Genomic DNA, 20,769 nt, shown 5'->3' on the forward strand with positions numbered 1-20,769 from the left:
TTTGGCTGAATAGTAAACTCATGCATGTAGGACTGAAATTAAGATAAAACTTTGGTTTATTGGTAGAAAAAGAAAGGAAATTCTGAGTCTTTTCCTCATCTTTAAACTTATTGCACCATTTTCTGCTTGGTTTATATGAGGCAAGAAAACTCATGCCTTGCTGCAAAACCCCCGTCAGAGCCCCTATGGTAGCACTTCACAGCACCCTTTGAGCTTGCAGCCAGTGGATGGGGGAAGTAGGAAGCAGCCTGCAGACCACTCCGGATAGATGGCCCCTTCCCTGATTGCTGTGCCAGCTGTGGGCACAGCCCCTCACCCTGCCCTTCCCTCCTCCCTGACCTGTGGGCTGCTGTCCCTCCACTGGAGGTTATTGACCCTAATGTTTTCCAGCAGAACAGATGGTACAGTAGCTTCAGATAAAGTCAGTGAGTTATCTTACACAGCTGCAGATAGTGTCTCACCTCTTCTGTGAGCAGCCTTAGGAAAGCAGAGACCTGCCTTGACTGGATGCTGATGAGAAACAAGAGGCAGCAGCATCTCCCATCAGCTCCATTCCTTACCGGCTGAGCACAGATGGGAGAGGGCTAGCTGTAGGCATTTAGTTATTTTGTTAGACTTCCAGGTCTCCACAGACAGGTGGGGACAGCCCCGAGCTCTGCTACCTGTGATTGAAACCAGGAGTTCCAGCTAGTACAATCACAGAACGACATTTAGGTTGGAAAACACCTTTAAGACCACCCAGTCCAACCATTAACTGCCAAGTCCATGACTAAACCGTGTCCCTAAGCACCACATCTACACCTCCTTTAAATACCTCCAGGGATGATGATTCCACCACATCCTTGGGCAGCCTGTTCCAGTGCTTGACAGCCCTTTTTGGTGAAGAAGTTTTTCCTAATATCCAATCTAAATATCCAATCTAAACCTCTCCTGGTGCAACCTGAGGCCATCTCCTCCTGTCCCATCACTTGTTACTTGGGAGAAGAGACTGACACCCACCTCTCTACAGTCTGCTTTCAGGTACTTGTAGAGAGCGACAAGGTCTTCCCTGAGTCTCCTCTTCTACAGACTAAACAGTCCCAGTTCCCTCAGACGCTCCTCATAAGACTTGTTCTCTAGACCCTTCATCAACTTCATTGCCCTTCTCTAGGCATGCTCCAGCACCTCAGTGTCTTTGTTGAAGTGAGTGGCACAAAACTGAGCAGAGTATTTGAGGTGAGACCTCACCAGTGCCCAGTACAGGGGGACAATCACCTCCCTAGTCCTGCTGGCCACACTGTTTTCAATACAAGCCAGGATGCTGTTGGTCTTCATGGCCACCTGGGCACACTGTGGGCTCACATTCAGCCGGCTGAATCAACCAGCAGCCCCAGGTCCTTTCCTTCTGGGCAGCTTTCCAGCCACCCTTCCCCAAGCCTGTAGCGCTGTGTGGGGTTGTTGTGACCCAGGTGCAGGGCCCAGCACTCAGCCCTGTTGAACCTCATACAACTGGCCTCGGCCCATCAGTCCAGCCTGCCCAGATCCCTCTGCAGAGCCTTCCTGCCCTAAAACAAATCTACACTCTCCTTGTGTAATACGTGCCTAAGCTCATGGGCTACAGAAGGATATAGGAGCCCAGGTCCCATGCTGTGCTAATGGAGCTCTGAGCATGGCCCTGTGTGCACACATCTGTGTAATTACAACCCAAATGCTTTCAAATTATGTTCTACATTTTCACAAGAACATAAATTGGTATTTGTGGAAAAGGTACCAGAATCAAAATAGCTGAGTGCTGACATTGCCAGCACTCCCATGCCTTCCTGGCACATGGTATGTGCTGGGACTTTACAACAGGGCTCCTTGCCTTGTTCTTTAGTCTTCCTGTAAGCAAGAAGTGCTCCATCCTCCTCAGGGCTGTTACAAGCCCTAGTTTATTTGAAGGGCAAACATTCAGAGAATCTCCATTGGAGGACCTACAGTAGGACTCACTCTTCCAACGTGCCTACCCTATTGTGTGGGACTTAGTAACACACCCACAGGGTTAGGAGAGGGGTCGTTCATGCTTTAGGAACAAGCACAGATTCAAAAGCACTGCTGGATCAGGATCAGAGTATTCACCACCAGATGGCACCCACAGGTGGCCAGTTTTTATTCTCTTCATTACGTACTTTTATGATTTTTCTTGTGCAGTAGTGACTAGACATGAGAGTATTAGACACTATCTGGTCAGCTGTGATTGTTTCCCTTTCGTCAGTTTAAGACAAGCTAATATTTTAAAATAAAATTATTTATCATTTTTATCCCAATAGTCATGTGAAAGCAGGCACATCAGCAGCACTATGCACAAGACAGACCTGTGCTCCAACACCGTATTTCCCTCGTGTTCAGACTCACTAGTCTACTGCATGTTCTTGTGTGTGAAGGTCCACTTCAACACTGAGGATTTCATTTCATTCGCATGCACCCTGAAATCACAGGACTGTCAACTGAGGTGGAAAGACTGCACGGCATTGGAGGCACCAAGATGAGATGCTGTAACTGCTTACTGTGTATCACATCAATAAGAGACACAGGTTAATAAGTAGGTCTGAGCACAATATCTGCAGCATCTCCTTCTGAGAACTTGCCAGCTAATCATATCAATCTGTACAGTGTCAAGCTGTTACCATGTCAGTAATATAGACTCCGTTTGATTGTGCATGTTTCCAAGGCCAAATGTGACTCTGCTATGATCAGAGGTATTTTCAGGCATATGGGAAAGCTGAGCCACATAGATGCAGTTTTTAACATCTTAATGTTTATAGGAGCTATATCCCAGTGAAGTGGGAGGCCCCTAATCCCCCCAGTGTGAATGTTTCTGGAGAATTTACTTGGCTTAACTAGCAGTCTGAAAACATGCCTTAATGCATGCAAGTGTGCTAGTCACAGAACCTCAACACCTCATGGTAATACCCTTCGTCTACTGGTGATGAGACACCCTCACATCTGCATTGAGTCACGGAAAGGAGTATGAACAGACAGGATTTAATAAGAGGAAAAAAAACCCACAACACAAGAACAGTGCTGCATTTTCTTCTAACAAGGTAGCAAGCATCCAAATCTCCAGAAAACTGCATGGCCATGTACACCATACTCCTACAGCAAACCCATATTCCCAGCATCATAACAAGAGCCTATAATGGCTCTTGGACCTATATTCTTTTCCACAGTTTCTCCCACCTTAATCCCTCAGGGAGGCCACTATTATTATTATGCAACTCGGAACAATTAATCTAAGCACTCTCCAGTTTTCACATCTCTTTATTCAATCTGATATTAAGCAGGCTTCACCACAAAAGGTAAGTTCTGATATGGAGAGGCACGCACACATGGAGGTTTAATAGTTAACAGCTGTTCACATTGTTTTAATACAACTTCTAGTAAACACTGACAACAAAATTCAATGTAGATAAATGTAGAAGGATGCAAGGGGGGGGGAGGGAGGGGGGAGAAATCTGAGATTTACATCTGCAGGAGAGGGCTCAGAGCTGACTCCCAACCAGACTGAGATCTTCAGCTTATAATAAATCATTTAAAGAAAACACCAGCATGATACTGAACAGAAGCCAAATAAACAAATCACATGTTCAGAATTATAAGGAAAGTCATAGAGAACTGTACTGGTTTTGGCTGGAGTAGAGTTTTTTTTCTTTATAGTAGCTGGTATGGGGTTGTGTTTTGGATTAGTGCTAGAAACAGTGCTGGTAACACAGGGATGTTTTAGCTATTGCTGAGCGGCGCTTGCACTGAGCCAAGGCCTTTTGTGCTCCTCACCCCACGCCACCAGCGAGGAGGCTGGGGGTGCACAAGAGGCTGTGAGGAGACACAAGCGGGACAGCTGATCCCAACTGCCAAAGGGATATTCCATACTGTATGACATTGTGCTCAGCATATAAAGCTGGGGGAAGGAGAAGGAAGGGAGGGACATTCGGTGTGATGGTGTTTGTCTTCCTAAGTAACCATTGCACATACTGGAGCCCTGCTTTCCTGGAGATGGCTGAACACCTGCCTGCCAATGAGGAGTGAATGAGTTCCTTGTTTTGCTTTGCTTGTGTGCGTGGCTTTTGCTTTACCTATTAAACTGTCTTTATCTCAGCCCATGAGTTTTCTCACTTTTACCCTTCTGATTCTCTTCTCCATCCCACTGGGGGGGAGTGAGTGCCTGTGTGGGGCTGAGCTGCCCACCAGGGCTAACCCTGGTACTTCACCACATATATCTCTTCATGAATTCTGTGTGCTATTCTTCTCCCCTTCCCCATATTAAAAAGGAGCTGAGAAAAGGAGAGAAGCAAACGGTGAAACCAGTTACAGAAGTTGCCTGAAGCCAATTTCAGAATGGTTCCCATTATAGGAATGGCAGAAATTACTAGTCTTACATCCAGAGTCCAGCTGAGGGTGCATTGCAACAGACATCTGTGAAACGGTGAAGAACTGAACAAGGAACAAATGTTCAGAGTTCACCAGCTCAAACTGGTGAACCGGTGGCAGGTTAAAAGTGTGGCAGAAACACTCCCTGTGAAAGAGGAGGAGAGCTGGGGAATTCCTTGCAGTAGAATGCACAAAGTTGTTAAGTTCACATGAGTTTAGAGAGAGATTGGACAAAGAAGAAAATGCCAAAGAAGTTCAGGAAGACTGTGAGCTGGAATATGTTAGAGCATAATCTCGGAAGCTATCACTTTGTGCTTGCTCTTCTCTGACACACTTCCCTGCACCTTGCTGCTCAAAGTAAGGCAGTTCTTGCATCCATTTTCATTTTTAAAGGGTTACAGGAAGCAGTTTCTTGGTTTGTCACCTGTGTAGTAACATCAGAGTGGTTTCCAATGGAAATATTTATTTGCAAGCTGCTCAAAATCCCAAATATAGCAAACTTCTATCTAATGCAAGAACCTCAAGAAACCAAATGGATTAATCTGGTTACTACTGTTTATGGGGGAGCATTGGTGAGCACAGTACTTTGCAGATGGGCTAATTCCTTCAAAACAAAATGCAGACAAATAAGACAATCCACATGAAGCAGAAAAACCTTGTGCTTGGAAACGCCTTGTGACTTCCTAGGACACATTTGTTGTATATCCCAAACTGCAGAAATAAATAGAGTGAACTCCCATGGAGGAACAGATAACCAAAATGTGGAGAGTGTTAAAAGGTTAAGAATATCCAAGGCACCCCAGGAAAGTTAACAAAGAGCTCCAGGGAAGAATTAGAAGGAGGAATTGATATCAACAGGGTTGGCTCAAGGAAACATAATTGCTAATGGAAACACAGCTTTCATCTGGGGAGATGAGAGAAAACTGAAAGGGAACTTTTAGCTCCTGGTTATTCCAAAAATACCTGAAAAAACCCCACAGCTAAACAGGTGCAAATAGAAAGTGTGCCCGGAGGCATCTCAGTTCAATAGCTCTCAAGCAACTGAACTGGCCTATCTAATTTATTAGGCTATTAACCCCAAGAAACTAGCTTTTGTGGAGCCCTAGCAACCAGCAACCACTAAGAGAGGGTCTTTGTTTACACACTGCTTTTACACCCAGGGCCTCCCAGATTCTTAAGGCAGGTTTACATCTGACACTCTAACAACAATAAACTGCCTTCCTCTCACCAAACCCAGCTACAAAAAGCACCGAGAAGAGCCTTCCGTGCAACAGAAATGCTCTTATCTGGAAGGAAGACTCTTTGAGACAGCTGAGAGAACAAACTGTGACTGCTGCTTGATAAACACACATCACCCTAAATCACATTAATTAGTTTGGAGTCTCTCAGAATGCTACGAAGTGGCAGGAATGCGGTATTGCACCGCATGGTAAATGGGAGTCTGCAGCTAGCTGGTATTGGGCATTTTTTCAGTCCAGTTCATCACAGATCTGAGTGGATGAAAAGTGTTGGTATATCCCTGACTATAACTGAGTACCAAGGCTAAGGCTAATACCTTAAAGAAATGAAAGCAAAAGACACGGCACAGGAAGGAGCATGAACAGAGAAAGCATAAAATAAAAATCAGGAAAATGCTCAATTTGCTTAAACCAAGAGGGCTTAAACACTGTAGCCCACAGCAAACCTGGATACAGATGACAAGTTAGTGCAAAACAGAGATTCAAATGGGTTTGCAAGTTTGGAGATTTGTTTATTCATTGTTTTGATATTGATTCAAACTGTATTTCATATAGAGCCTTCTAAATCCATAAGAACAGCATAAACACTTTAACAGCGGATTTTCTTTGTCTCATCTTCCATCTGATTAAGCTGGAAGACTGTAAAGACTGGAGGTTAGAGTGAAAAAAGTTTCAGTTTGAATTATAGGCACATCTTCTCTAGGCTATTTCTGGGCTTTTCCTACACTGAGCATTGTGGGTGTGACAGTTTCGACTGCTCTAAAACCACACAAATGGGCTCCCACTGCAGGGTGAAACATCTCTTTGGAGAGCTAATTGAAAGAAGTGGTTCCATAATAGCTGTTCAAGGACAGATCTCTACTGGAGACAGTTTGGCCAAAACAACTGTTGACAAAGCAGCCAATACCCAAATCAACTGCTTGAGCCAGCCTCTGGCACACCCTGCTCTCTGCCTCGCTGGGGCTCAAATAGAGAAATTCCAGGTCCCTATGTGGTGCAGTGGTTCCCCGTGCCGCATCCTGGCACTCCAGGCACACAAACGAGCCAGTTCTGGAAATGTAGCACACTGGGTGTTGTTTTCCATGTATTGTGAAGTCCTGAAGTGAACCTCAAACCCATGATTCTGTATATATATAGGTGGACATTCGAATGATTTGAGAGATAATATCTTTTGTTAGATCAAGCTGCATAGCTGGAAACTGTTTAAAAAGAAGACATAAATCTACACATGTTCAGAGATTTAGTTGCTCAGCTGATTGCTTGCAAAGTCTGCAAATTGGGTGCTGTTTGCACTGATTTAAATTTCTTTTGTCACATTAGAACTAGCACTCTGAGGGAGAATGACAATGCAGCAAGCACAGCTAGATAAGTCAAAGTAAAATGATCAGGGCATTTTGTCTGCAAAGTTCCTTATTAAAGGATGTTGATGGGTAAGTAAAAAACAATATGGTGGGAAAAGAAAGAACTCTATATATGAATTTTTTTTCCAGGCTCAGAATCCAGGTCCTTCATTTTACAGTGATGTGTAATGTCATGCCCATCTAGAAATAAATAATATAAACCTACATCAGATTAAGTGCTCTTTAAATTTTCTGTGTAAATTGGATCAGATTTGATCTGGAATTCAGCGACACAAGCAGTGAACTCTAAAATGCTCTTTTCATACAGACATTGTTCAGAGAACTGCACTCAAATTATTTTCACTTTTTGGGCCAACATAAATGTCAAAAGAAGGAAGATGCAAAAGAGTACATGAGGTCATACAATTTTCTTTCATTCTTATAATTTAAGATACTAATGATATAGTTAACAGCTATTTTAAGAGTGGAATATATGCATTTCCACCTATGTCTTTCCACAACTACTTTTTTGACTGCACCTGACAGTTTTCACAGTGCTCTCTGCAAACTATAAACATAATTAATTGATTATGGACTGTATTAAACTACTCCAGCAGGACACCACATGTGCAGCTGTCAGCTGCAAAACTCAGTTCTGTCCCTCAGAGCTTTGTCTTCCACATTTACATTATGCTGCACCTGGAAGACATTTTTCACTATTACCAGACACATAAACAGTAGCTTGAAAGCATAAATAAATATACAGAGGGGCTACTCATTAAGACTCAAGCGTCAATTACAGACAGTCCTCAGCATCAGACAGCACTAAACATACAGCAGAGGATGAGTTTCTCTTCCATTTTATTAATTCTGTGAAAGTTTGCAAGCCAATTGCCTAAAATCAGTTAAGTCTCAAATTCTCCCTTCTATAACCCATTCAATTACAACCAAATGTTACCTACTTAATGACCGGACCTATTCCTCATGAGAAACTGATGATCATTTAATATATCATGCACAAACATATTGCTCTGCATTCCGCCCAGCGGACTACACCAACAACATTTGCATATGTAAGTTAGCACTGTGGAATGTCAAAGTTTTCCCATTTGTTCAGCAGCTGAAAACGTATAGCAGTAACTCAATCAGATTCTGCCTGCTGTCAGAAACAGATGACAATGAATGAATGGGTGACAATGGATGGCATTATTTTCCTTTTCTTGCATACTGATGATCATTAAGCATAAAATCACAAGTTTTAGTTAATCTGAGACTTCTGAAAGTCTGCCAAAACCTGTTTCAAGTAAGTGCTAAAGAGACAAGGAGTAACAAATTTTGTGGACCCAGTGACCTAATAACAGGAGACCAAAATTAGGCATAAATAAACAAGAAAAAAAGTTTTAAATAATAATTTTCAAAAAATCTAGGAAAATAATAGAACTCTGGATTGGAACTGTGTTCTACCCTGTTTAGTTAATGCACTTTGGCACTGATTTAGGGCCCCATCTCCTCAGTCAACACTAATATTTAAAGTATTATAATGCATTAAACTGTGGGTAAAAGTTGAGCAATGCTCATTATTTGGACTTGGGGGCTGGTTCAAGTATTTTTCATACAGAGATTGTTTTTTCCCCTGATATAACCTGCCTTGAATCTGAAAACTGTTTTTTCATGAGTTTTGTTCTACATTTGTAATGCCTTCCTCTCTTAGTTTCATCATTGTAGTTATTCTTACTCTGGAATTGTGCTAATTGTTAAAAAAAAATAGTAATCCTAATTTTCTTTTAATGTAATTTTGATTTTAAACACAGGGATAGTTTTAGAAGTGATAATATTTCAAGGTTTTGTGTCTTACAGTGAAACATGGTCCAAGGGTGCAGTTTCATAACTGGGTAAGCCAAAGTAAATTTGAGCCACCCATGAGTGAAGGGGTCCTTTGTTTTTTCACTCCAGGTTGTGTATTCCTGGGCTCAGAGGGTCACAGAAGGGCAAAATCGCTAACTCATCTGGCTGAAAAGCAGTCAAGAAAAGAACTGAGAGTAAGCAAAAATTGAGATAGGAAGTATCAAATTGAGATAGGAAGTATCTTTTTAGTATATATTAGTGCTTTACACTCTTAAGAGATAAAGGTTCCCCAAGGGGTGACAACATACAAACCAGATCCCATGATACATACCCATGTATGCTGCTGCTCTGCCTGGTCTTGTATGTCAGCTGTACTATGCAAACATTACCACAGCATAAATGTTTAATAATGGAGTGAGACAATGTGATTGATATAACTAGGAAGCAAATCCAGTCGTGTATTGACTGCACTATTCCACTTCCCCTGCAGCTTAGCTCTGGGACTTAATGAAACAAAAGGAGTACATTAAATTCATGCTGACAACAAAAAAACAAAGCAGGGATCTTTTAGCTATTCTGGGAACCATCTGTAAAGGTTAGTTGGCTTAAAGCAGCAGTAAGCCAAAATCTTTATGGGGAAAATATGTGATGATGTAATGTGGTCAGCCCAAATGCATGGTTATAAAAGCTTTATGGCACATCACACTTTGCAAGGCACTATAAAGATTTTATGGCCATACATTTGGGATGAGTGCTTTGCTCATGAGTGATGGAGCCACCAGTGAGTTATGCAAGTCTTTGCTGGAGGAGTGTCATAAAACATAAACATTTTTATAGTACTCTACAACATCTCATGTACTAATTTGGGGATGGATCCTTTCAGTTTGACCCCTTTTTTTCTTTTTCTTTTTCTTTTTTTTTCGTCTCTGGAGAGCAGTAATTAGAAAAAATGTTACATGAGGTATGGTGGAACTCATTTCCATCACCAATGGAAATACCCTTCAGCAGCCATTTATATAATGAAGTTCTGTCAATTCAGTTTGTAACAGTTGAAATGTGACTTACTGATGCCATTGCCATCACCACAGATGTGATGGGCATGTGCTCGGGAGGAGTAAGGAAGACAGCAGTGACCGGTGTCCTGGCAGACTTAACATATGTTCTCCCATAGCCTCTGCACCTGTGTGAATACATTACAGAATGAAGCCTAAACTATTCATCTGCATTGCTATTGACAAGCTCTATGCTTTGTGGGTTTTCTGTATATCAAGTTATCCAGCCAATACACAGCACAATCCCTATGATAAAATTGCCCCTGTACAAACTTGGGCCCCATAGCTACAGTGACCTTAACAGAAGGCAATCTCTGTCCCCTTCCCCACCTTACACTGGGCAATGTTATCCAACAGCCACTTCCTCAGAGACATACTTGAAAGGAAATGCTGCTAAATATACCCAAGAATTCATCTCACGTGTTAAAAGGGAGCCTGGAGCCACCTTCAAAGAAGTGCTTGGGAAGTTAGCCAGTCTGGAGGCCACCATGGAGGCTGATTATTTGAAGCAACAAAGCCAAGCCTCCAGAATTCAAAGCAAGCATGATTTTCTGAAATTAATTTATTCTTTTACACTTTTATGTTGTATTTTTCTCTTGTATGAAATAGCGGTAGCGTTCTCTGGGGACTAGAATTCGGGATACATTTTGATGTTTCTCCCATGCATCCTTAGGTACAGGGAATTTAGCAAAGAACTAGGCAGCGCTTATTAGTCTAGCTGTCCATCCTGAATGGGGAAAGTCAGCAGCCAAGCAAGATTTACCAGAGCCTTTTTTCAAAACTGCGGTTTACCTGATTTTTAAGACTTTGTATTCTTTCTACTCCACAATCTGGTCAAACTATCTGCCAGTAACAACTATTTTGTGTTATATGCACTTCCTGTCATGTCGCTCTCTTTGACTGCTGAAGTACTACTACTGGGATCTGCTACCAGTTTTACCATTTCTGGATATTAGGGATTTGGTTTGTGAAAACAACTCTTAGAAAAAGATGCTGCAGCATGCACACTTTTGTTACATCTATATTATATGCATTGCTGCATGCATACATGTATAGAACATTGTTTAGTACTTCAAGTAAGGAAATAAAGTGCAGAACAGTTGAACAGCAAATGTTCTTCAACCTATAGAGATATGGGAGCATGTATTCATCAAATGGGCTGTATGTTTTGGTTACAAAATTAGAGGAGACTACAAAAAAAGTAGAGAAAGAGTACAAAAGAACAAGAATAACAGGAAAAACAAAACTGAATGGTTCATACTAAGCAAGAATGACATGAAAAATCTGAAAAATAGAAAAGCAAATTAGTTAAGACTGCATCATATGGGAAGTATTCTTCTTCTGCAGACTACAATTTTGATCTGAAAGATACTACACAAAAAATTATGACATTTTCCCCCACAGACTTGCACCTTGTGCATTCTGCTTTAGAGAGGAAAAAATAAAAATTTCTTCTTTCTGCCGCTGTTCACATACAAAAAGCAGCAAAGACACAGGGACCCCATTTGTGTTTCCTGTTTTCATGCATCAACAGAGCTGTTTAATAGATTCCAGTTACTTGAGCAAAACTGCAGAAAACATGGGGCTTTACAGGTGGCAGTGAGGTCCGGTTTAAAGACAGTAGGCTTGCTGTGATACAACTGAAGACTTAATTTGGCCCATCGAATGCTCTGTTACTGGCAATGACATGGGAGAGGGAAAGAATCCAGTGAGAACTTCAAGTCCAGGGGGCTGACAGGCAGGAACTAAATTGTCTTTTTCATCACTCACAGAAGACATTTGATATGAAAATCATTTAGAGATAATAGACATAGAACCCCGCAGTGCCACTTTTAGAATAATTTTTCAGCATAGAGCTGCACTTTAAAGTACTGCCAGATAATCAAAGGATTTGGGAGCATCAGATGATACTGCTACTAACTTTCTGCCAGAGACCATCAATTTATGTCACTGAAGGGGAGGAAAAGCAAACAAACAAAATAAAATGGATGAAAAGATTGCTCTCTTTTCTCTCAGTGGCATGATCTAACAAACACCCTCAGTATCTGACTTCACAGAATAAGGTTAGTGGAATCCAGAGCCACTTGTACCAGCAATGTATGGCTCATCAAATGCTTTGGAAGGCATTCCTGAAAACTGTATGTGTATCTTGTGCAACACTGAAACCAGTGTTTCGTGCCTCACCTTGGACGCTTTCCTGAATGTCTGACCTCCCTCTGTAACAACCTGAAAGCTTCAGCAGTGGGAGACAACTCAATCAGAGATGAAGATCTAATGTTGGAGGAAGATGTCCATTAATCATCAGCCATATGGCTTTCAGAGCTACATATGGGCTGTGCATGGGTCTTACTCAGCAGAGCCTAGTGTGAAAAGCAGGAGCCTCTTTCATACAGTTAATTATGGCCCTAGCGGCACCAAAGTGAATTCAACAAGGGGAGCCAGCACATAGGTAAATTGAGCAAGACAATATTTAGAAACATATCTGGAGGGCAAAGGATGGAAGGGGGCAGAGTCTTTCGAAGAGGCCTGGGAGTCAGTCAGGCTCTTGCACCCATACAGACACACTTTCTCTGTGGCTGGCAACGGGTTCTGCTCTGCCGCTTTGAGGGAAGCTTATCTAGCTTTGCTTGCAGTGAAGCGTGAGATTAGGTTAGAGAAAATATTCACATGGCTGTTTCAAAAACATTTCTCTATTGCTTTCCTCTATTGCTAATTGACAATGGCTCTGCATGAAGAAGGACGGTGGTCAAATATCACAGTACTTCAGAAGCGAGGAATTGCAGGTGCCTGAGACCTAGCTGGAAATACAGAATGTGAGGAACTCACTGAGGTACAGCTGTAACCTTATGTGCTTGTCCTGGAGATGAAAGCAAAGGTCCTGGTTTGGATTGGACGTTTTACCTTAACATAACTTGAGTGCAAGTTAGAAACAATAAGCACCTTTTCAGCTGTGCAGACAAGCCTACATAAAGGCAACAGGGATACAACACTGAAACCATAAACACCTCTAACAGCTCCTTCCACAGAGATGAGCATGGTAGTAAATCAGTCATCTCCAGGTGCCCAAGCATATGATGACAGGAGGTGAAAACATCATGTATGTCAGCACCCAGAGACTTCATGCCCACTGACAATTTTATTTTTTTTTTACAGGACATTTAACTATTAATACAAGATCACTTTTCAAGACCTGTTGGTTATAAAAAAGAGCCAACCAGATAGCCACAGCTCCTTACCATGCTTTTATCAATACATGGCTAAACATGGAACTCCCCTGGCTTGCCACTGGGAGTCTGCAAACACTGTAAAATAGACTAAGCAAATTAAGCACAACACTTAGAGAGACAGACTACTTCTCAAAAAAAGAAGTGTTGTGTGCTTTGATTGTTCAAGCCCCACCTTCTGTCATCAGGCTGTGGGTGAAAACTGAAGCTCTGGGCTCTGCAATGGGATTGGCGGTGCTCATTGCAAGGCTTCCTTGATGTTCAAGGTGGATGACTTGCTAATCCACACTACAAACTTCTGCCTTTCCACTATCTTTGCACATTAGTTTAAGATGATCATTTCTCTGATAACATCCTGCTTACCTTGCCAACTGATATTTGTCTGTTATTATCTTGCCATTCAGAAATACACACTTAAAAGAGGAAAGACTACTGTCAGAACAAAAGGGAGCATGTGTGGAATCCGAATTCGAAAACTTCTGCAAATATTCCCATTAATCTAATGATTTAAACCGATGTGTTTTCCTCCACTATAAAAAGAGTCAAATTAAAAAACCACTAAACTTGCTTGAACAGGTCTGACATCCTGTGTTTTCTATCTTCTCATTGTACATAAGGAACTGTAAAATATTAGGAAGATGAGAAGAGTTAACTAGGTGTTGCTGAGCCAAGAGATGACACAGTTAGGACACAGCTGTAACCCAGCACTTCAAATTAACCTGTGAAACCCCAGTCTTGCACCCAGTCAAGATCTGAGATGTGACTGGTTTGGGATCCATTGTTGCCCTTTGGGAGGGCATGGTGCAAAAGGAGCTAAGGAGGATAATACAAGGGCAAATAAGAAAATCAAGCTAATATTTTTAAAAAGATCAAATGAAAGTTACTTCTAACAGTGGAAAATCCCCAAAAGTGGAGGGGTAGAAGCCCTTTTATTTGAGCCAGTCAACCTGCTTGAGACTGAGCAATGGGCCACACGACCCAAATATTTTCTGTTTGCTATGGGCTAGTTTTTTTCCTATGCTGCCTAGTATAAGTGTCCTGAAATTTCAAATTGACACTGTTGTAACTGAGAAGGGGCCCTGTAATATGATCAGCTGAGATTCTCCTAGACAGGAATCATACCCTGAGCTCACATCACTTTTCCACAGCTCTCCCTCCACTGTGGAATGAACTAGAGCAAAGTGTCACCATCCTGGCACATCCCTCATCAGCTTCCAGCAACAACTGGAAGGGACAAACCCTTCCAGTGCTTCCAGGTAGATGGTCCGGAGCTCCCCCAAGGTTGCTGGGATTGACATGGCTTTCCAAATATTCACATTATTACATAAAACAATCTAAATTTGCAGTGGAATACCCAAGGTGAATTTTAATTTGCCTACCCCACTTCATTGCCGTAAACAGTAAAACTTTCTGCTTGGCCCTCCCTATGGTCCCTCAGAAGTATAGATAGATCTCTTCCAATGTTTCAACAGTATGTCTTTATGAGAGAGAAACTATCTTCATCTCTTGTTTAACATCAGTGGGTATTGGGCATTAAGAACACATCTTTCACTAGATCATTCTGAAAAATTACTATATTCATTTTGGAATTAAATATCCTTTGAAATCCACAAACAGTGGGCACAGAATTGAAGAAAAGAGAATCAAACAGAATTTTTCATTGGCCTGCCATACTTCTAATATGGCATATCACCCTGAACTGTAGAGAACCAAACAGGAACAGCACTTTGATTAAAGAAAAGTAGTTCAGTTTTCAAATACTAGCAATTGAGACAGAAAATAACCTGGGATGTTTGGGTTCTTCCTGCTTTTCTATTGAAAAATATAGTGCAATCTTTAGCTTCTACCCAGTTGCAAGTCATAAACAAACAGATAAATTGACTCATCTTGCTGTCTTATCCAAAAGAAAACATTTCCTAACAAATCACAGAGCCAAAGATGAAAACCCTGAGGCTATATCTATATCTATACTAGTAAAGGAAACATGCCAGGGCCTATTTTCTGGCTCTGAGATCAGCTGGCACAATGCAGCCCTCTGTCTTCTACTAAGTTCTCTTAGCCTCCAAAACAGGATCATCCAAACTGCCATAGCAAATACGGTCTCTGGCATGTGTTAAGCCCCACACAGTGCCTGGAAACTGAGAAAATGCTAGTTATTCTGGGTAAAAAGAATGCCAGGAATTATTCCAGAAAGTGCCTGGGAACATTGTGATGTTTAATTCAGCAGCATAGGTGCAGCCTAAGCCTCAATTATTAGAGCTAGATTTAAATCTGTAGAAGTAACAGAAAAGCAGGCAGTTAGATCTGAGACTTTTATGTATGGAAGTATCTTAAACTAAGTGTCTGACTCATGAAAGGGAGACTCACTGTGAAAGTCACAGTAGGATTAAACATCCTGACATTTGAGAGATGTTCAGATTTAGGTTATCTGGGTCTGAGATTATGGTTAGAGTACATCTCTAACTGAAACGCCCTGCTGACATCAGTCTTCAGTAATGAGTATAAGGTACTTTCCCCCTGTAACCACAACTGCAAATATTAATGCTGAGAGACTATTTTTACAGCGTTGCTTCGGTACAATGAACTGATACAGAATTTATTGTACCTGAAGAACTGCCTCTGAAAATCTTAAAAGGAGCATGAAACTGACCTTAAATAGCTTCTTGCTTATGAGTGATAACACCACCAAGTCCTTGTATCCTGGTCTGCAAGATTACAGAGGCAGGCTGGAGCACATAGCACCAGCACAGAGGTATTGCAAACCATCTCTGATCAAGTAGTCCAGTCTACATCCAAACATTTAATCAAATGCTAAGCAAAAGATCAAAGGGAATTAGAGATGTATAGCTCTGACAGGAAGATCAGATTTCTTTCCTCTTTGCCTCCTGTGATCCCCAATTCCTTTTAAACCGGTAGGAATTCCAGAAGACTCTTGTCAGCAACAAGAGCTGGTTCTGTCTGTGCTCCTGAGCTTCAAAAAGAAGCTGCTCTCAAAGTTCAAAATTTACACAGTCCTCAGGAATCTGTATATTCACAATGTTCTTAAAGTCAAGCCTACTTTAATGGACAAAGCATTTTGCTACTCAATAGAAAAGCAACTCACACTGGTAAGTAACCAGGAGCGAAGTAAAAGCTGGAGTACGGCAGCTGCTAAATATAATTCCAGTCAGGGTGCCAGATTATTTTTGTCTTTCTAAAGCCCCATCACTCCCCTCAATTCCAGAGATGCAGCTACAGCTCATATTGTTCCCACAGATGTTGCAGGCATGGGCACCACCCCTGCAACTCCTCCTACTTCTGCAAAAGGTTATGATTGAGCAACAGGCTGCAAGGCCATCTGTTTCTTGCTCAGGAAGAACACAATCTCACTTCTCCTTAATGCAACAGCACTAGTATAGTCTTCTAGAGATGACTATCAATAAGGATAGGAGCAAGCACCCTGTGCAAGCCAGTCCTATGCAAGGTGAAAGTATTGTCCGAGTGATAAAAAGCCCAGAGGCAGAATGCTGGCTGAAGGACAGACCAATGTCTCAAGAGCAAAGCAGCTGGGAAGTCTCATAAACGTTCTTCTCATTCACTGGGATATCAGAATTAGGGACACATTGCCCAGTTTGTTTTTTCCTCTCTGCCTATTTGCACTATAAATCCAAGGTCTGAAATTTAAATGGCTACTTGACACGCCTGTTTTAAGCAATTTCACCTCAAATGAACTTCCTTCAGTTTGGTTGTTTACCAAAGCTGTGACCCTTGAACTTTATTTCCTTACTAATCTTATCTTTTACGGAGCTCTAGGAGGCTGACACATGCATCAGTGTCACCAGAGTGACTGAACAAGGTAAACTTAATAATCCACTCTGTGGTTTTACATATTTACATAGAGGGGTGAAGCAAATGCAGGAGAATAATCCATGTTTGATCTTTAAGAGCAGGAGAACATGCTGTCCTGGTTTTGCTAGGTAGAGTCCTTCTGCTTTCTCTGACAGTCTCCTTATTGCAAAATCCTGTAAGTGATATAATAAACATCATTTCAAACATAAATGAATAGTCTGTTTCAAGGCAATAGCTGTATCCTGGGCTAAATGTAAACTTGGTAACAGAATGCTGAAAAGTTGTTTGCTCAAAAGTTACTGGCAGGTTAAATTGAGTATTTTTAAGCTTCTTTCTCTTTGTTCTTAAATACTTCTGCCTCTAAATATGCCCCCTCTGCTTCTGCTTCACAAACATTGAAATAAACTTGTTCCTGCTCCTCAGAACAGCTGATATAAGCAGAGGAAAGAAAATGTTAGGACTGGTAGTACAGAAGAATAGGTCAACAATATGCCTCTTTCCAGTCCCTGTTCCTATAGACCTAACTTCTTTTCTCTTCCTATTTACTGAAGGTTAAAATGAGAAAAGTCAACACCCATCACCAAAACTAAAGTGTCAAGAAAAGAGTGGAAGCTCTCTCTCCTTTTGTAAGAAATTCAGATGAAGATGGCAAAGTGGTAGGGCAAGGAGGTACTTTCCTCTAAGGCAAAACTTAAATGTCAGTATAGATTATTAGTTAAAGCAGTGTTATTTTTTGCTCATTCCTATGCCAAAAAATCCAAGCACAGGCTTAATTATAGTAACAAAAACATGTATATAGGATAGGTTGCCAGTGTTACTTTCTCCAGGGAATTGGTATAAGCAGTATAAGAAATCTCCCTCTGCTGATAAATCTGCACCTACATTAGAACATTTTGTCAGTATAATTAAAACACCAAACCTTTCCCAGTGCTGGGTAAGACCTACTTAGGAAATCAGAGGACAGAGAAATTCTTATTTATTTGTCAAAGAAAGGGCAGAGAAAATACTGATCCCTGCTTCTAAGAAATGTTCAGCCCTTACGCCATGTACATGAGTTGTATCTACAGTCATTATTTACATACGTTGACACACAACCCCTGCCTTTTTTCCCTGTAGCCATATTCTTTAATGCAAGGATAGTCCTGTAATCAGGCAGACACCAAGGCCCAAGCTGCACAGCTCAGGGTTTTACATGCTGTGCCACCAGCTTATACTGGAGAAGAATCTGGTAATTTTATAGGTTTCCCTAGTTTGCAGTACACAAAAGCAAGGCCAAAACTTATTAACCAGTCAGGCAATGCCAAGACAACTGAGCTGGCCATGTTGGTGTCCATCTGCTCTAGGTATGATGCTGTAGGTACAAGCAGCAACTGTGGTGAAACACTGACTATATCACGAAATTGTAGACAGGAATGTCCTTGTGCTTCATGTTCACCAAGTCCTCCAGTGACTAACATTTCCTGAACCAGGCAGGAAGCACTCGTTTCCCTAAGTTATGTCATTCCCTACACTCTCACTGAGGAGTTCTATCAAAGCAGAAATAAAGAACTTGCATAATCACTACCAGGTTATTTCCAAATAAGCACATAATGACTGTGCAAATCATTACCATACATTGGTTTTTGAAATTTCTTTCCTGGAGAATTTCCCTGTATCCACTAACATCTCTTTCTAACTGCTCTAATTGCTCTGGTAGCTCTTCTGGTAATTCTGATTGTACCTGAAACAGTACTTCTGTTTCTGTCCACCTCCTCAGTTCTCCATTTTTTTCACCATGCAAGAAAATGTCCTCCAAACCCTAAACCCACAAATACTTCCTTGTAAATATTCCCTAATTTCATAACAAGAGCAATGCAGTGTGACAGCACAGGAAAGGGAGCTAAAAACTTAGAGTGTGCAAAATACCAAGCTTAAGTCTTCATCAAAAACTAAAAAAGAGCTTTGGATTTGGGTTCTATTTTTTAAAAAGCTCCCACCTTCAGCTTTTAATTTCCATTTTATTTCCAGTATGTTGTAGTGTTGGAAAAATACACAAGATCAGAGCCAAAATAAAGTAAGAGCTGGTCCTAATGTATGCTCAGCACTTTTGAAAACAGGAAGCCCCAAGAATTTGGGTTTGCAGTCAGCTTAGGTGGTTGGAAAACATATTCATATTCTCTAGGTGTTTTTCCAAACTGAACTTTCAACGTTTTTGACATATAAGCTTTAACAAAATCGGTAACTTTATGCTTAACTGGAACCCTAATCAACTCATATGACCCTTTTTTCATCTTTACTTACCATTGTGGTATTCACACTGCTTTTGCATTTAGAGACCCATAGTCCTCCTATACTCCCATAACAGAGATTAACGTAAGTGTAAAATTAAATGCCCAGTTCTATCAGTTTAACACACATCCCATACAATAAACTGTTTGGCTTCAATCCCACAAACTTTTACACCCCTAAGAAAATCAGTCTCTTTAAATTAGATGGAAGAAATAAAGTATTTGAAAGCTTCTCCTTGTGTGTTTCCAGAACCAGCTTGTTAGCTACACACTAACATGTGGTCTGTACAGATTTTATAGGTAAGGAGATGGCCATTTATCACTGACTTTCGCAGTGACAGGCTGTCACTCATACTATTTCATTTGCAATAATATCTCTTTTCATGATCTGCTCTCCTCAGGGAGACTTGTTTTGAATCTTTCATTAGTTGTAAACTAAAGCTCATGTGTTTTAAACAAAAGAACATCTTCCACGCTGCTCCCTGCCCCTCCTTGGCATGTCCCTGCCCATAGTGTGGCATGAAGGAGCCCAACACCTTCTCTCCTGGCTGCAGCTAAGCCTGACACGCCAGTCCAAACTTGTCCCTCCTGGGATGGGAACAGCAACAGCCAGGTGCCATCACATATCCATCCAGCACTCGGCCACTGCTGAGGGCAGGTTGTGCAGACAGACCTCTAGTCAAACACAGAGCGACTGCTGTTCCCTGTGTTTGGTGCTCCCATGCCTCAGATGGGCCAAGAGCAGCTCGCAAAGGAGTGGAGGACCACTGCAGTTAGGTCTGCCCCAGCCAATCTGTCATGGCACTGAGTTCCCTGTTTGACAGAATATCACTGTTCTGGAGAGCAAAATAAAAGAAAGCCACATAAACCAAGCAATTAGAGAGAAAGGTTTCATAACTGTGTGAATCTCAGAGCAACATCTATCAAGGATTATTAGTGTCACAGTGCAGAATTAAAATCCTTACTGCTAGGATTTCTCAGTCACTGCTGTCCTACTTCCTTCTATCCACTGACCTGTCCTAATATTTTAGTTTTGCAATTATAAAGGCTTGCCTCATTAACCATATCCCACCTATCAAATCAGTTTACCTTCCTAGTACAATATTTCATCATCTTAATCCTATTGTTCTGTGTTACATTGCTTACCACCTTTTATCAGATTTGGTGGTTTTTATCCGAGTTCCCTGCCTTTCATTTCTATTACGTCACACTGTTTATGCATTGTGTGTGTGTTTGCATTGTCCTCTGTAGACTATCTTGCATACAAAAAATATTTAAATGAGCAAAAATTCAAGGACAGACATGTAGAGTTTACACAAAGTTACTCTACAGATTCAGTCATTTTTGCTGAGCTAACTGAACAGTTGTTAGTAGTTGACAGCATCGGTACAATTCCCATACAAAACACAAAAGAAGACCTTTTCCCTGTCGTGGAAAGTTTTCTTTTAAATTATTAATCAACAATGTAGTTAGGATATACTAAAGATATATCATAAAGACATAGAGCAAAAAAATTGCACTTGAGTGGTTTCTTAGGAGCTTTTTACCCAGTTGTGCTACTCATGTTTCATTCTTCATTTTTATTTTTA

The 20,769-nt window shown here is 41.2% G+C and overlaps 1 long non-coding RNA gene across 1 annotated transcript in view; it reads right to left on the reverse strand.

Annotated features, from left to right (window-relative positions):
- LOC114017687 (uncharacterized) overlaps positions 1 to 16,411 on the reverse strand; it is a 73,686-nt gene extending 57,275 nt beyond the window's left edge. Inside the window, exons 1-2 of the long non-coding RNA XR_008732978.1 lie at positions 16,189 to 16,411; positions 9,875 to 9,989 (exon numbers count right to left, since the gene is read on the reverse strand). This is a non-coding gene — a long non-coding RNA (uncharacterized LOC114017687). The remainder of the gene's footprint in view (positions 1 to 9,874; positions 9,990 to 16,188) is intronic.
- Between the last annotated feature and the right edge of the window lie 4,358 nt (positions 16,412 to 20,769).

Source organism: Falco cherrug, chromosome 6 (genome assembly GCF_023634085.1).
Source record: "Falco cherrug isolate bFalChe1 chromosome 6, bFalChe1.pri, whole genome shotgun sequence".
Lineage (NCBI taxonomy): Eukaryota > Metazoa > Chordata > Aves > Falconiformes > Falconidae > Falco > Falco cherrug.